Below are 13,795 nucleotides of genomic sequence, written 5' to 3'. Positions count from 1 at the left end.
TGTGCGTGGATACGCCGTCCGAATGCAACTGGATGTGTTCCCCTAGCCTACCTCGAAATGCGCCTGCAGGTACGATCACCTTCGGCCGCTGCCGACAGGCGGGAAGCCGACACCGCGCGGCGTCGGGGCGCTCGCTTGTGCGGTGGTGGTGTAATGGTCAGCATAGTTGCCTTCCAAGCAGTTGATCCGGGTTCGATTCCCGGCCACCGCAGCAGGCTTTTAATTTCGCGTATGAGTACTTTTGCCACGCGCCCTTACATTAATGTTTTGCCGCCTCTTACTCGCTGCAGACCAGCCTATAGATAGTGTGTCTCGACTTGTCTCGACTTTGCTCAGCTGACGCGAGAGCTGACGCTCTCCAATCGGCCTATATCAAAACGACAAGCACGAGAAACGACTGAGAGAGGAAAGGAGAGGCGAGGCGAGGCGATGGACACACAGCACGCCCCTTCATTTCACGGTGGCGTCTCCCTGACCGAATCGGGCTGTAGCTCCGAAAACAAAGGAGAAAGAAAAATAGGAAGCGAAACTGCCAACAGCACCCTGTGTTCCCATGCGCTCACCCGCCCAAGTACTGACAAGGGCCAAAGTTGTTACATATCGGCAATCGGACACTTTCTTTCATTTTCTCTTTATCGTATGAGAACCAGTGTATTCAACATATGATGGCCATTGCCGAGTGAATGCTGTAGCGCTTCCCGACAAGTCGGGTCGGATCCTCTGTCTGTCGGCTTCCACGCAGAGTGATGATCTTTTGGTCATCACACTCGCCAGCTGAAATCGGCGCTGCCTTTTCGTGGTAGTAAAAGCGTAATGGCCCGTGGGGGGATCGAACCCACGACCTTCGCGTTATTAGCACGACGCTCTAACCAACTGAGCTAACGGGCCTCGACGGACGCAGATGCTCAGCCCTACGCTCGAAACATGTGGCATGAAGCCATACGTCATTTCTATGGTCGTCGTGTGTCTGCTTCCCTTGTCTGTATCCTGCTAACGCTCACGAAACAGTAGCTATATTGCGAGCAGGACGGGAAACGGCAGTTCGGACAGCTCAAACTTGTCACGATTCGTGTGGGAAAAATTCCGTTCCGGTACCGGGAATTGAACCCGGGCCTCCTGGGTGAAAGCCAGGTATCCTAGCCACCAGACCACACCGGACGTGGGCGCTCACTCGACGCTTCGGACGGTCGCTTGGCGCATTTCGTGTCGAGTCCCGCGTCGTCGCCCTTCTCTCTTTGCGAGCATCTTTGCGCATACTGACTGGCAAGGCGCACACCTCAAACGTCTCAGAGCAATGCTTTTGGCTTCATGCTCTGCTGGGAGAAGAGGAAAAGGGAAGCTGTAAGTAGCAATAACAGGGAGTAAACATTTTCCCGCTGAAGCGTTGAAACGTCGTGGATAACAATCAAGAAATAAGTTGGTGCCCTAGCAACAGCACCACCATCAGTCACAGAAAATTAAATGCCCCGGGTGAGGATCGAACTCACGACCTTAAGATTATGAGACTTACGCGCTGCCTACTGCGCTACCGAGGCACGGGTGCACCGCTTGCCCTCGAAAATAGGTAAACCCCGTACCCAATATTAGACGTAGAGACACTGTACTTCCTGGATAACGTGTTCTGTTACTACACGTGCATTGCCGGCCCATTTGATTGCGGTGTTGCTGCAGCTGTTGCAACGATAGGCAGCACTCCTTGTCGTTAAAGTTCAGTGCCTCGGAGGCACCTGGACACAGCAACTTGTGAGGCCAGGCCGGCGCTAGTCTGTAGAACATGATGCGAGCGTCCTAGTGGGGACCCGCGAGTGCTGCGTTCTCGGTTCTTCTCAAGGGAATCCAGCTATATATTCTTGTGGATCGTGCATCTCAAGCGCGAAAGCCACACGGCAGCACTATCGCGGGAAAAGCAAAATGATGCATCGGCCGGGAATCGAACCCGGGCCGCCCGCGTGGCAGGCGAGCATTCTACCACTGAACCACCGATGCTCGGGGCGGTAGTACGTTCACGCTGCTTCCCGAGCGCATGTCGCAAGGGAAAGTGGGACTGCCGTCGAGCGCCGTAGCATTCTGTCGAGAAGATGCTGCAGACGCTGAATCCTGCACTGCACTGCTTAAAAATGCCGCCAGAACGCGGTCCTCTGCGTACTCTTGCGTCGCCGGCGCCGACTCTTGCCAAAGGATGCGAAGTGTGCGTGGATACGCCGTCCGAATGCAACTGGATGTGTTCCCCTAGCCTACCTCGAAATGCGCCTGCAGGTACGATCACCTTCGGCCGCTGCCGACAGGCGGGAAGCCGACACCGCGCGGCGTCGGGGCGCTCGCTTGTGCGGTGGTGGTGTAATGGTCAGCATAGTTGCCTTCCAAGCAGTTGATCCGGGTTCGATTCCCGGCCACCGCAGCAGGCTTTTAATTTCGCGTATGAGTACTTTTGCCACGCGCCCTTACATTAATGTTTTGCCGCCTCTTACTCGCTGCAGACCAGCCTATAGATAGTGTGTCTCGACTTGTCTCGACTTTGCTCAGCTGACGCGAGAGCTGACGCTCTCCAATCGGCCTATATCAAAACGACAAGCACGAGAAACGACTGAGAGAGGTAAGGAGAGGCGAGGCGAGGCGATGGACACACAGCACGCCCCTTCATTTCACGGTGGCGTCTCCCTGACCGAATCGGGCTGTAGCTCCGAAAACAAAGGAGAAAGAAAAATAGGAAGCGAAACTGCCAACAGCACCCTGTGTTCCCATGCGCTCACCCGCCCAAGTACTGACAAGGGCCAAAGTTGTTACATATCGGCAATCGGACACTTTCTTTCATTTTCTCTTTATCGTATGAGAACCAGTGTATTCAACATATGATGGCCATTGCCGAGTGAATGCTGTAGCGCTTCCCGACAAGTCGGGTCGGATCCTCTGTCTGTCGGCTTCCACGCAGAGTGATGATCTTTTGGTCATCACACTCGCCAGCTGAAATCGGCGCTGCCTTTTCGTGGTAGTAAAAGCGTAATGGCCCGTGGGGGGATCGAACCCACGACCTTCGCGTTATTAGCACGACGCTCTAACCAACTGAGCTAACGGGCCTCGACGGACGCAGATGCTCAGCCCTACGCTCGAAACATGTGGCATGAAGCCATACGTCATTTCTATGGTCGTCGTGTGTCTGCTTCCCTTGTCTGTATCCTGCTAACGCTCACGAAACAGTAGCTATATTGCGAGCAGGACGGGAAACGGCAGTTCGGACAGCTCAAACTTGTCACGATTCGTGTGGGAAAAATTCCGTTCCGGTACCGGGAATTGAACCCGGGCCTCCTGGGTGAAAGCCAGGTATCCTAGCCACCAGACCACACCGGACGTGGGCGCTCACTCGACGCTTCGGACGGTCGCTTGGCGCATTTCGTGTCGAGTCCCGCGTCGTCGCCCTTCTCTCTTTGCGAGCATCTTTGCGCATACTGACTGGCAAGGCGCACACCTCAAACGTCTCAGAGCAATGCTTTTGGCTTCATGCTCTGCTGGGAGAAGAGGAAAAGGGAAGCTGTAAGTAGCAATAACAGGGAGTAAACATTTTCCCGCTGAAGCGTTGAAACGTCGTGGATAACAATCAAGAAATAAGTTGGTGCCCTAGCAACAGCACCACCATCAGTCACAGAAAATTAAATGCCCCGGGTGAGGATCGAACTCACGACCTTAAGATTATGAGACTTACGCGCTGCCTACTGCGCTACCGAGGCACGGGTGCACCGCTTGCCCTCGAAAATAGGTAAACCCCGTACCCAATATTAGACGTAGAGACACTGTACTTCCTGGATAACGTGTTCTGTTACTACACGTGCATTGCCGGCCCATTTGATTGCGGTGTTGCTGCAGCTGTTGCAACGATAGGCAGCACTCCTTGTCGTTAAAGTTCAGTGCCTCGGAGGCACCTGGACACAGCAACTTGTGAGGCCAGGCCGGCGCTAGTCTGTAGAACATGATGCGAGCGTCCTAGTGGGGACCCGCGAGTGCTGCGTTCTCGGTTCTTCTCAAGGGAATCCAGCTATATATTCTTGTGGATCGTGCATCTCAAGCGCGAAAGCCACACGGCAGCACTATCGCGGGAAAAGCAAAATGATGCATCGGCCGGGAATCGAACCCGGGCCGCCCGCGTGGCAGGCGAGCATTCTACCACTGAACCACCGATGCTCGGGGCGGTAGTACGTTCACGCTGCTTCCCGAGCGCATGTCGCAAGGGAAAGTGGGACTGCCGTCGAGCGCCGTAGCATTCTGTCGAGAAGATGCTGCAGACGCTGAATCCTGCACTGCACTGCTTAAAAATGCCGCCAGAACGCGGTCCTCTGCGTACTCTTGCGTCGCCGGCGCCGACTCTTGCCAAAGGATGCGAAGTGTGCGTGGATACGCCGTCCGAATGCAACTGGATGTGTTCCCCTAGCCTACCTCGAAATGCGCCTGCAGGTACGATCACCTTCGGCCGCTGCCGACAGGCGGGAAGCCGACACCGCGCGGCGTCGGGGCGCTCGCTTGTGCGGTGGTGGTGTAATGGTCAGCATAGTTGCCTTCCAAGCAGTTGATCCGGGTTCGATTCCCGGCCACCGCAGCAGGCTTTTAATTTCGCGTATGAGTACTTTTGCCACGCGCCCTTACATTAATGTTTTGCCGCCTCTTACTCGCTGCAGACCAGCCTATAGATAGTGTGTCTCGACTTGTCTCGACTTTGCTCAGCTGACGCGAGAGCTGACGCTCTCCAATCGGCCTATATCAAAACGACAAGCACGAGAAACGACTGAGAGAGGTAAGGAGAGGCGAGGCGAGGCGATGGACACACAGCACGCCCCTTCATTTCACGGTGGCGTCTCCCTGACCGAATCGGGCTGTAGCTCCGAAAACAAAGGAGAAAGAAAAATAGGAAGCGAAACTGCCAACAGCACCCTGTGTTCCCATGCGCTCACCCGCCCAAGTACTGACAAGGGCCAAAGTTGTTACATATCGGCAATCGGACACTTTCTTTCATTTTCTCTTTATCGTATGAGAACCAGTGTATTCAACATATGATGGCCATTGCCGAGTGAATGCTGTAGCGCTTCCCGACAAGTCGGGTCGGATCCTCTGTCTGTCGGCTTCCACGCAGAGTGATGATCTTTTGGTCATCACACTCGCCAGCTGAAATCGGCGCTGCCTTTTCGTGGTAGTAAAAGCGTAATGGCCCGTGGGGGGATCGAACCCACGACCTTCGCGTTATTAGCACGACGCTCTAACCAACTGAGCTAACGGGCCTCGACGGACGCAGATGCTCAGCCCTACGCTCGAAACATGTGGCATGAAGCCATACGTCATTTCTATGGTCGTCGTGTGTCTGCTTCCCTTGTCTGTATCCTGCTAACGCTCACGAAACAGTAGCTATATTGCGAGCAGGACGGGAAACGGCAGTTCGGACAGCTCAAACTTGTCACGATTCGTGTGGGAAAAATTCCGTTCCGGTACCGGGAATTGAACCCGGGCCTCCTGGGTGAAAGCCAGGTATCCTAGCCACCAGACCACACCGGACGTGGGCGCTCACTCGACGCTTCGGACGGTCGCTTGGCGCATTTCGTGTCGAGTCCCGCGTCGTCGCCCTTCTCTCTTTGCGAGCATCTTTGCGCATACTGACTGGCAAGGCGCACACCTCAAACGTCTCAGAGCAATGCTTTTGGCTTCATGCTCTGCTGGGAGAAGAGGAAAAGGGAAGCTGTAAGTAGCAATAACAGGGAGTAAACATTTTCCCGCTGAAGCGTTGAAACGTCGTGGATAACAATCAAGAAATAAGTTGGTGCCCTAGCAACAGCACCACCATCAGTCACAGAAAATTAAATGCCCCGGGTGAGGATCGAACTCACGACCTTAAGATTATGAGACTTACGCGCTGCCTACTGCGCTACCGAGGCACGGGTGCACCGCTTGCCCTCGAAAATAGGTAAACCCCGTACCCAATATTAGACGTAGAGACACTGTACTTCCTGGATAACGTGTTCTGTTACTACACGTGCATTGCCGGCCCATTTGATTGCGGTGTTGCTGCAGCTGTTGCAACGATAGGCAGCACTCCTTGTCGTTAAAGTTCAGTGCCTCGGAGGCACCTGGACACAGCAACTTGTGAGGCCAGGCCGGCGCTAGTCTGTAGAACATGATGCGAGCGTCCTAGTGGGGACCCGCGAGTGCTGCGTTCTCGGTTCTTCTCAAGGGAATCCAGCTATATATTCTTGTGGATCGTGCATCTCAAGCGCGAAAGCCACACGGCAGCACTATCGCGGGAAAAGCAAAATGATGCATCGGCCGGGAATCGAACCCGGGCCGCCCGCGTGGCAGGCGAGCATTCTACCACTGAACCACCGATGCTCGGGGCGGTAGTACGTTCACGCTGCTTCCCGAGCGCATGTCGCAAGGGAAAGTGGGACTGCCGTCGAGCGCCGTAGCATTCTGTCGAGAAGATGCTGCAGACGCTGAATCCTGCACTGCACTGCTTAAAAATGCCGCCAGAACGCGGTCCTCTGCGTACTCTTGCGTCGCCGGCGCCGACTCTTGCCAAAGGATGCGAAGTGTGCGTGGATACGCCGTCCGAATGCAACTGGATGTGTTCCCCTAGCCTACCTCGAAATGCGCCTGCAGGTACGATCACCTTCGGCCGCTGCCGACAGGCGGGAAGCCGACACCGCGCGGCGTCGGGGCGCTCGCTTGTGCGGTGGTGGTGTAATGGTCAGCATAGTTGCCTTCCAAGCAGTTGATCCGGGTTCGATTCCCGGCCACCGCAGCAGGCTTTTAATTTCGCGTATGAGTACTTTTGCCACGCGCCCTTACATTAATGTTTTGCCGCCTCTTACTCGCTGCAGACCAGCCTATAGATAGTGTGTCTCGACTTGTCTCGACTTTGCTCAGCTGACGCGAGAGCTGACGCTCTCCAATCGGCCTATATCAAAACGACAAGCACGAGAAACGACTGAGAGAGGTAAGGAGAGGCGAGGCGAGGCGATGGACACACAGCACGCCCCTTCATTTCACGGTGGCGTCTCCCTGACCGAATCGGGCTGTAGCTCCGAAAACAAAGGAGAAAGAAAAATAGGAAGCGAAACTGCCAACAGCACCCTGTGTTCCCATGCGCTCACCCGCCCAAGTACTGACAAGGGCCAAAGTTGTTACATATCGGCAATCGGACACTTTCTTTCATTTTCTCTTTATCGTATGAGAACCAGTGTATTCAACATATGATGGCCATTGCCGAGTGAATGCTGTAGCGCTTCCCGACAAGTCGGGTCGGATCCTCTGTCTGTCGGCTTCCACGCAGAGTGATGATCTTTTGGTCATCACACTCGCCAGCTGAAATCGGCGCTGCCTTTTCGTGGTAGTAAAAGCGTAATGGCCCGTGGGGGGATCGAACCCACGACCTTCGCGTTATTAGCACGACGCTCTAACCAACTGAGCTAACGGGCCTCGACGGACGCAGATGCTCAGCCCTACGCTCGAAACATGTGGCATGAAGCCATACGTCATTTCTATGGTCGTCGTGTGTCTGCTTCCCTTGTCTGTATCCTGCTAACGCTCACGAAACAGTAGCTATATTGCGAGCAGGACGGGAAACGGCAGTTCGGACAGCTCAAACTTGTCACGATTCGTGTGGGAAAAATTCCGTTCCGGTACCGGGAATTGAACCCGGGCCTCCTGGGTGAAAGCCAGGTATCCTAGCCACCAGACCACACCGGACGTGGGCGCTCACTCGACGCTTCGGACGGTCGCTTGGCGCATTTCGTGTCGAGTCCCGCGTCGTCGCCCTTCTCTCTTTGCGAGCATCTTTGCGCATACTGACTGGCAAGGCGCACACCTCAAACGTCTCAGAGCAATGCTTTTGGCTTCATGCTCTGCTGGGAGAAGAGGAAAAGGGAAGCTGTAAGTAGCAATAACAGGGAGTAAACATTTTCCCGCTGAAGCGTTGAAACGTCGTGGATAACAATCAAGAAATAAGTTGGTGCCCTAGCAACAGCACCACCATCAGTCACAGAAAATTAAATGCCCCGGGTGAGGATCGAACTCACGACCTTAAGATTATGAGACTTACGCGCTGCCTACTGCGCTACCGAGGCACGGGTGCACCGCTTGCCCTCGAAAATAGGTAAACCCCGTACCCAATATTAGACGTAGAGACACTGTACTTCCTGGATAACGTGTTCTGTTACTACACGTGCATTGCCGGCCCATTTGATTGCGGTGTTGCTGCAGCTGTTGCAACGATAGGCAGCACTCCTTGTCGTTAAAGTTCAGTGCCTCGGAGGCACCTGGACACAGCAACTTGTGAGGCCAGGCCGGCGCTAGTCTGTAGAACATGATGCGAGCGTCCTAGTGGGGACCCGCGAGTGCTGCGTTCTCGGTTCTTCTCAAGGGAATCCAGCTATATATTCTTGTGGATCGTGCATCTCAAGCGCGAAAGCCACACGGCAGCACTATCGCGGGAAAAGCAAAATGATGCATCGGCCGGGAATCGAACCCGGGCCGCCCGCGTGGCAGGCGAGCATTCTACCACTGAACCACCGATGCTCGGGGCGGTAGTACGTTCACGCTGCTTCCCGAGCGCATGTCGCAAGGGAAAGTGGGACTGCCGTCGAGCGCCGTAGCATTCTGTCGAGAAGATGCTGCAGACGCTGAATCCTGCACTGCACTGCTTAAAAATGCCGCCAGAACGCGGTCCTCTGCGTACTCTTGCGTCGCCGGCGCCGACTCTTGCCAAAGGATGCGAAGTGTGCGTGGATACGCCGTCCGAATGCAACTGGATGTGTTCCCCTAGCCTACCTCGAAATGCGCCTGCAGGTACGATCACCTTCGGCCGCTGCCGACAGGCGGGAAGCCGACACCGCGCGGCGTCGGGGCGCTCGCTTGTGCGGTGGTGGTGTAATGGTCAGCATAGTTGCCTTCCAAGCAGTTGATCCGGGTTCGATTCCCGGCCACCGCAGCAGGCTTTTAATTTCGCGTATGAGTACTTTTGCCACGCGCCCTTACATTAATGTTTTGCCGCCTCTTACTCGCTGCAGACCAGCCTATAGATAGTGTGTCTCGACTTGTCTCGACTTTGCTCAGCTGACGCGAGAGCTGACGCTCTCCAATCGGCCTATATCAAAACGACAAGCACGAGAAACGACTGAGAGAGGTAAGGAGAGGCGAGGCGAGGCGATGGACACACAGCACGCCCCTTCATTTCACGGTGGCGTCTCCCTGACCGAATCGGGCTGTAGCTCCGAAAACAAAGGAGAAAGAAAAATAGGAAGCGAAACTGCCAACAGCACCCTGTGTTCCCATGCGCTCACCCGCCCAAGTACTGACAAGGGCCAAAGTTGTTACATATCGGCAATCGGACACTTTCTTTCATTTTCTCTTTATCGTATGAGAACCAGTGTATTCAACATATGATGGCCATTGCCGAGTGAATGCTGTAGCGCTTCCCGACAAGTCGGGTCGGATCCTCTGTCTGTCGGCTTCCACGCAGAGTGATGATCTTTTGGTCATCACACTCGCCAGCTGAAATCGGCGCTGCCTTTTCGTGGTAGTAAAAGCGTAATGGCCCGTGGGGGGATCGAACCCACGACCTTCGCGTTATTAGCACGACGCTCTAACCAACTGAGCTAACGGGCCTCGACGGACGCAGATGCTCAGCCCTACGCTCGAAACATGTGGCATGAAGCCATACGTCATTTCTATGGTCGTCGTGTGTCTGCTTCCCTTGTCTGTATCCTGCTAACGCTCACGAAACAGTAGCTATATTGCGAGCAGGACGGGAAACGGCAGTTCGGACAGCTCAAACTTGTCACGATTCGTGTGGGAAAAATTCCGTTCCGGTACCGGGAATTGAACCCGGGCCTCCTGGGTGAAAGCCAGGTATCCTAGCCACCAGACCACACCGGACGTGGGCGCTCACTCGACGCTTCGGACGGTCGCTTGGCGCATTTCGTGTCGAGTCCCGCGTCGTCGCCCTTCTCTCTTTGCGAGCATCTTTGCGCATACTGACTGGCAAGGCGCACACCTCAAACGTCTCAGAGCAATGCTTTTGGCTTCATGCTCTGCTGGGAGAAGAGGAAAAGGGAAGCTGTAAGTAGCAATAACAGGGAGTAAACATTTTCCCGCTGAAGCGTTGAAACGTCGTGGATAACAATCAAGAAATAAGTTGGTGCCCTAGCAACAGCACCACCATCAGTCACAGAAAATTAAATGCCCCGGGTGAGGATCGAACTCACGACCTTAAGATTATGAGACTTACGCGCTGCCTACTGCGCTACCGAGGCACGGGTGCACCGCTTGCCCTCGAAAATAGGTAAACCCCGTACCCAATATTAGACGTAGAGACACTGTACTTCCTGGATAACGTGTTCTGTTACTACACGTGCATTGCCGGCCCATTTGATTGCGGTGTTGCTGCAGCTGTTGCAACGATAGGCAGCACTCCTTGTCGTTAAAGTTCAGTGCCTCGGAGGCACCTGGACACAGCAACTTGTGAGGCCAGGCCGGCGCTAGTCTGTAGAACATGATGCGAGCGTCCTAGTGGGGACCCGCGAGTGCTGCGTTCTCGGTTCTTCTCAAGGGAATCCAGCTATATATTCTTGTGGATCGTGCATCTCAAGCGCGAAAGCCACACGGCAGCACTATCGCGGGAAAAGCAAAATGATGCATCGGCCGGGAATCGAACCCGGGCCGCCCGCGTGGCAGGCGAGCATTCTACCACTGAACCACCGATGCTCGGGGCGGTAGTACGTTCACGCTGCTTCCCGAGCGCATGTCGCAAGGGAAAGTGGGACTGCCGTCGAGCGCCGTAGCATTCTGTCGAGAAGATGCTGCAGACGCTGAATCCTGCACTGCACTGCTTAAAAATGCCGCCAGAACGCGGTCCTCTGCGTACTCTTGCGTCGCCGGCGCCGACTCTTGCCAAAGGATGCGAAGTGTGCGTGGATACGCCGTCCGAATGCAACTGGATGTGTTCCCCTAGCCTACCTCGAAATGCGCCTGCAGGTACGATCACCTTCGGCCGCTGCCGACAGGCGGGAAGCCGACACCGCGCGGCGTCGGGGCGCTCGCTTGTGCGGTGGTGGTGTAATGGTCAGCATAGTTGCCTTCCAAGCAGTTGATCCGGGTTCGATTCCCGGCCACCGCAGCAGGCTTTTAATTTCGCGTATGAGTACTTTTGCCACGCGCCCTTACATTAATGTTTTGCCGCCTCTTACTCGCTGCAGACCAGCCTATAGATAGTGTGTCTCGACTTGTCTCGACTTTGCTCAGCTGACGCGAGAGCTGACGCTCTCCAATCGGCCTATATCAAAACGACAAGCACGAGAAACGACTGAGAGAGGTAAGGAGAGGCGAGGCGAGGCGATGGACACACAGCACGCCCCTTCATTTCACGGTGGCGTCTCCCTGACCGAATCGGGCTGTAGCTCCGAAAACAAAGGAGAAAGAAAAATAGGAAGCGAAACTGCCAACAGCACCCTGTGTTCCCATGCGCTCACCCGCCCAAGTACTGACAAGGGCCAAAGTTGTTACATATCGGCAATCGGACACTTTCTTTCATTTTCTCTTTATCGTATGAGAACCAGTGTATTCAACATATGATGGCCATTGCCGAGTGAATGCTGTAGCGCTTCCCGACAAGTCGGGTCGGATCCTCTGTCTGTCGGCTTCCACGCAGAGTGATGATCTTTTGGTCATCACACTCGCCAGCTGAAATCGGCGCTGCCTTTTCGTGGTAGTAAAAGCGTAATGGCCCGTGGGGGGATCGAACCCACGACCTTCGCGTTATTAGCACGACGCTCTAACCAACTGAGCTAACGGGCCTCGACGGACGCAGATGCTCAGCCCTACGCTCGAAACATGTGGCATGAAGCCATACGTCATTTCTATGGTCGTCGTGTGTCTGCTTCCCTTGTCTGTATCCTGCTAACGCTCACGAAACAGTAGCTATATTGCGAGCAGGACGGGAAACGGCAGTTCGGACAGCTCAAACTTGTCACGATTCGTGTGGGAAAAATTCCGTTCCGGTACCGGGAATTGAACCCGGGCCTCCTGGGTGAAAGCCAGGTATCCTAGCCACCAGACTACACCGGACGTGGGCGCTCACTCGACGCTTCGGACGGTCGCTTGGCGCATTTCGTGTCGAGTCCCGCGTCGTCGCCCTTCTCTCTTTGCGAGCATCTTTGCGCATACTGACTGGCAAGGCGCACACCTCAAACGTCTCAGAGCAATGCTTTTGGCTTCATGCTCTGCTGGGAGAAGAGGAAAAGGGAAGCTGTAAGTAGCAATAACAGGGAGTAAACATTTTCCCGCTGAAGCGTTGAAACGTCGTGGATAACAATCAAGAAATAAGTTGGTGCCCTAGCAACAGCACCACCATCAGTCACAGAAAATTAAATGCCCCGGGTGAGGATCGAACTCACGACCTTAAGATTATGAGACTTACGCGCTGCCTACTGCGCTACCGAGGCACGGGTGCACCGCTTGCCCTCGAAAATAGGTAAACCCCGTACCCAATATTAGACGTAGAGACACTGTACTTCCTGGATAACGTGTTCTGTTACTACACGTGCATTGCCGGCCCATTTGATTGCGGTGTTGCTGCAGCTGTTGCAACGATAGGCAGCACTCCTTGTCGTTAAAGTTCAGTGCCTCGGAGGCACCTGGACACAGCAACTTGTGAGGCCAGGCCGGCGCTAGTCTGTAGAACATGATGCGAGCGTCCTAGTGGGGACCCGCGAGTGCTGCGTTCTCGGTTCTTCTCAAGGGAATCCAGCTATATATTCTTGTGGATCGTGCATCTCAAGCGCGAAAGCCACACGGCAGCACTATCGCGGGAAAAGCAAAATGATGCATCGGCCGGGAATCGAACCCGGGCCGCCCGCGTGGCAGGCGAGCATTCTACCACTGAACCACCGATGCTCGGGGCGGTAGTACGTTCACGCTGCTTCCCGAGCGCATGTCGCAAGGGAAAGTGGGACTGCCGTCGAGCGCCGTAGCATTCTGTCGAGAAGATGCTGCAGACGCTGAATCCTGCACTGCACTGCTTAAAAATGCCGCCAGAACGCGGTCCTCTGCGTACTCTTGCGTCGCCGGCGCCGACTCTTGCCAAAGGATGCGAAGTGTGCGTGGATACGCCGTCCGAATGCAACTGGATGTGTTCCCCTAGCCTACCTCGAAATGCGCCTGCAGGTACGATCACCTTCGGCCGCTGCCGACAGGCGGGAAGCCGACACCGCGCGGCGTCGGGGCGCTCGCTTGTGCGGTGGTGGTGTAATGGTCAGCATAGTTGCCTTCCAAGCAGTTGATCCGGGTTCGATTCCCGGCCACCGCAGCAGGCTTTTAATTTCGCGTATGAGTACTTTTGCCACGCGCCCTTACATTAATGTTTTGCCGCCTCTTACTCGCTGCAGACCAGCCTATAGATAGTGTGTCTCGACTTGTCTCGACGCTCTCCAATCGGCCTATATCAAAACGACAAGCACGAGAAACGACTGAGAGAGGTAAGGAGAGGCGAGGCGAGGCGATGGACACACAGCACGCCCCTTCATTTCACGGTGGCGTCTCCCTGACCGAATCGGGCTGTAGCTCCGAAAACAAAGGAGAAAGAAAAATAGGAAGCGAAACTGCCAACAGCACCCTGTGTTCCCATGCGCTCACCCGCCCAAGTACTGACAAGGGCCAAAGTTGTTACATATCGGCAATCGGACACTTTCTTTCATTTTCTCTTTATCGTATGAGAACCAGTGTATTCAACATATGATGGCCATTGCCGAGTGAATGCTGTAGCGCTTCC

General features: G+C 54.8%; 31 non-coding genes across 31 annotated transcripts; 7 read left to right on the top strand and 24 right to left on the bottom strand.

The window, feature by feature from the left end:
- The first annotated feature begins 139 nt into the window (after positions 1-139).
- Positions 140-211, top strand: Trnag-ucc (transfer RNA glycine (anticodon UCC)). The gene has a single exon. It is a non-coding gene; the product is annotated as a tRNA-Gly (tRNA).
- Positions 212-814: 603 nt separating this feature from the next.
- Trnai-aau (transfer RNA isoleucine (anticodon AAU)) lies at positions 815-888 on the bottom strand. The gene has a single exon. It is a non-coding gene; the product is annotated as a tRNA-Ile (tRNA).
- A 198-nt stretch (positions 889-1,086) lies between these two features.
- On the bottom strand, positions 1,087-1,158 carry Trnae-uuc (transfer RNA glutamic acid (anticodon UUC)). Its single transcript has one exon. It is a non-coding gene; the product is annotated as a tRNA-Glu (tRNA).
- A 304-nt stretch (positions 1,159-1,462) lies between these two features.
- Trnam-cau (transfer RNA methionine (anticodon CAU)) lies at positions 1,463-1,535 on the bottom strand. The gene has a single exon. It is a non-coding gene; the product is annotated as a tRNA-Met (tRNA).
- A 380-nt stretch (positions 1,536-1,915) lies between these two features.
- Trnag-gcc (transfer RNA glycine (anticodon GCC)) lies at positions 1,916-1,986 on the bottom strand. The gene has a single exon. It is a non-coding gene; the product is annotated as a tRNA-Gly (tRNA).
- Positions 1,987-2,326: 340 nt separating this feature from the next.
- On the top strand, positions 2,327-2,398 carry Trnag-ucc (transfer RNA glycine (anticodon UCC)). The gene has a single exon. It is a non-coding gene; the product is annotated as a tRNA-Gly (tRNA).
- Positions 2,399-3,001: 603 nt separating this feature from the next.
- On the bottom strand, positions 3,002-3,075 carry Trnai-aau (transfer RNA isoleucine (anticodon AAU)). Its single transcript has one exon. It is a non-coding gene; the product is annotated as a tRNA-Ile (tRNA).
- A 198-nt stretch (positions 3,076-3,273) lies between these two features.
- Trnae-uuc (transfer RNA glutamic acid (anticodon UUC)) lies at positions 3,274-3,345 on the bottom strand. Its single transcript has one exon. It is a non-coding gene; the product is annotated as a tRNA-Glu (tRNA).
- A 304-nt stretch (positions 3,346-3,649) lies between these two features.
- On the bottom strand, positions 3,650-3,722 carry Trnam-cau (transfer RNA methionine (anticodon CAU)). The gene has a single exon. It is a non-coding gene; the product is annotated as a tRNA-Met (tRNA).
- Positions 3,723-4,102: 380 nt separating this feature from the next.
- Positions 4,103-4,173, bottom strand: Trnag-gcc (transfer RNA glycine (anticodon GCC)). Its single transcript has one exon. It is a non-coding gene; the product is annotated as a tRNA-Gly (tRNA).
- Positions 4,174-4,513: 340 nt separating this feature from the next.
- Positions 4,514-4,585, top strand: Trnag-ucc (transfer RNA glycine (anticodon UCC)). Its single transcript has one exon. It is a non-coding gene; the product is annotated as a tRNA-Gly (tRNA).
- Positions 4,586-5,188: 603 nt separating this feature from the next.
- Trnai-aau (transfer RNA isoleucine (anticodon AAU)) lies at positions 5,189-5,262 on the bottom strand. The gene has a single exon. It is a non-coding gene; the product is annotated as a tRNA-Ile (tRNA).
- Positions 5,263-5,460: 198 nt separating this feature from the next.
- Positions 5,461-5,532, bottom strand: Trnae-uuc (transfer RNA glutamic acid (anticodon UUC)). The gene has a single exon. It is a non-coding gene; the product is annotated as a tRNA-Glu (tRNA).
- Positions 5,533-5,836: 304 nt separating this feature from the next.
- Positions 5,837-5,909, bottom strand: Trnam-cau (transfer RNA methionine (anticodon CAU)). The gene has a single exon. It is a non-coding gene; the product is annotated as a tRNA-Met (tRNA).
- Positions 5,910-6,289: 380 nt separating this feature from the next.
- On the bottom strand, positions 6,290-6,360 carry Trnag-gcc (transfer RNA glycine (anticodon GCC)). Its single transcript has one exon. It is a non-coding gene; the product is annotated as a tRNA-Gly (tRNA).
- Positions 6,361-6,700: 340 nt separating this feature from the next.
- Trnag-ucc (transfer RNA glycine (anticodon UCC)) lies at positions 6,701-6,772 on the top strand. The gene has a single exon. It is a non-coding gene; the product is annotated as a tRNA-Gly (tRNA).
- Positions 6,773-7,375: 603 nt separating this feature from the next.
- On the bottom strand, positions 7,376-7,449 carry Trnai-aau (transfer RNA isoleucine (anticodon AAU)). Its single transcript has one exon. It is a non-coding gene; the product is annotated as a tRNA-Ile (tRNA).
- A 198-nt stretch (positions 7,450-7,647) lies between these two features.
- Trnae-uuc (transfer RNA glutamic acid (anticodon UUC)) lies at positions 7,648-7,719 on the bottom strand. The gene has a single exon. It is a non-coding gene; the product is annotated as a tRNA-Glu (tRNA).
- A 304-nt stretch (positions 7,720-8,023) lies between these two features.
- Positions 8,024-8,096, bottom strand: Trnam-cau (transfer RNA methionine (anticodon CAU)). Its single transcript has one exon. It is a non-coding gene; the product is annotated as a tRNA-Met (tRNA).
- A 380-nt stretch (positions 8,097-8,476) lies between these two features.
- Trnag-gcc (transfer RNA glycine (anticodon GCC)) lies at positions 8,477-8,547 on the bottom strand. Its single transcript has one exon. It is a non-coding gene; the product is annotated as a tRNA-Gly (tRNA).
- Positions 8,548-8,887: 340 nt separating this feature from the next.
- Positions 8,888-8,959, top strand: Trnag-ucc (transfer RNA glycine (anticodon UCC)). Its single transcript has one exon. It is a non-coding gene; the product is annotated as a tRNA-Gly (tRNA).
- Positions 8,960-9,562: 603 nt separating this feature from the next.
- Trnai-aau (transfer RNA isoleucine (anticodon AAU)) lies at positions 9,563-9,636 on the bottom strand. Its single transcript has one exon. It is a non-coding gene; the product is annotated as a tRNA-Ile (tRNA).
- A 198-nt stretch (positions 9,637-9,834) lies between these two features.
- Positions 9,835-9,906, bottom strand: Trnae-uuc (transfer RNA glutamic acid (anticodon UUC)). The gene has a single exon. It is a non-coding gene; the product is annotated as a tRNA-Glu (tRNA).
- A 304-nt stretch (positions 9,907-10,210) lies between these two features.
- Positions 10,211-10,283, bottom strand: Trnam-cau (transfer RNA methionine (anticodon CAU)). Its single transcript has one exon. It is a non-coding gene; the product is annotated as a tRNA-Met (tRNA).
- Positions 10,284-10,663: 380 nt separating this feature from the next.
- Trnag-gcc (transfer RNA glycine (anticodon GCC)) lies at positions 10,664-10,734 on the bottom strand. The gene has a single exon. It is a non-coding gene; the product is annotated as a tRNA-Gly (tRNA).
- A 340-nt stretch (positions 10,735-11,074) lies between these two features.
- On the top strand, positions 11,075-11,146 carry Trnag-ucc (transfer RNA glycine (anticodon UCC)). The gene has a single exon. It is a non-coding gene; the product is annotated as a tRNA-Gly (tRNA).
- Positions 11,147-11,749: 603 nt separating this feature from the next.
- Positions 11,750-11,823, bottom strand: Trnai-aau (transfer RNA isoleucine (anticodon AAU)). The gene has a single exon. It is a non-coding gene; the product is annotated as a tRNA-Ile (tRNA).
- A 198-nt stretch (positions 11,824-12,021) lies between these two features.
- Positions 12,022-12,093, bottom strand: Trnae-uuc (transfer RNA glutamic acid (anticodon UUC)). Its single transcript has one exon. It is a non-coding gene; the product is annotated as a tRNA-Glu (tRNA).
- A 304-nt stretch (positions 12,094-12,397) lies between these two features.
- Trnam-cau (transfer RNA methionine (anticodon CAU)) lies at positions 12,398-12,470 on the bottom strand. The gene has a single exon. It is a non-coding gene; the product is annotated as a tRNA-Met (tRNA).
- Positions 12,471-12,850: 380 nt separating this feature from the next.
- Trnag-gcc (transfer RNA glycine (anticodon GCC)) lies at positions 12,851-12,921 on the bottom strand. Its single transcript has one exon. It is a non-coding gene; the product is annotated as a tRNA-Gly (tRNA).
- A 340-nt stretch (positions 12,922-13,261) lies between these two features.
- On the top strand, positions 13,262-13,333 carry Trnag-ucc (transfer RNA glycine (anticodon UCC)). The gene has a single exon. It is a non-coding gene; the product is annotated as a tRNA-Gly (tRNA).
- The last annotated feature ends 462 nt before the right edge of the window (positions 13,334-13,795 follow it).

This window comes from Schistocerca cancellata, unplaced genomic scaffold (assembly GCF_023864275.1).
Source record: "Schistocerca cancellata isolate TAMUIC-IGC-003103 unplaced genomic scaffold, iqSchCanc2.1 HiC_scaffold_320, whole genome shotgun sequence".
Classification (NCBI taxonomy): domain Eukaryota; kingdom Metazoa; phylum Arthropoda; class Insecta; order Orthoptera; family Acrididae; genus Schistocerca; species Schistocerca cancellata.
This window is presented reverse-complemented; position numbering and strand designations above follow the sequence as displayed.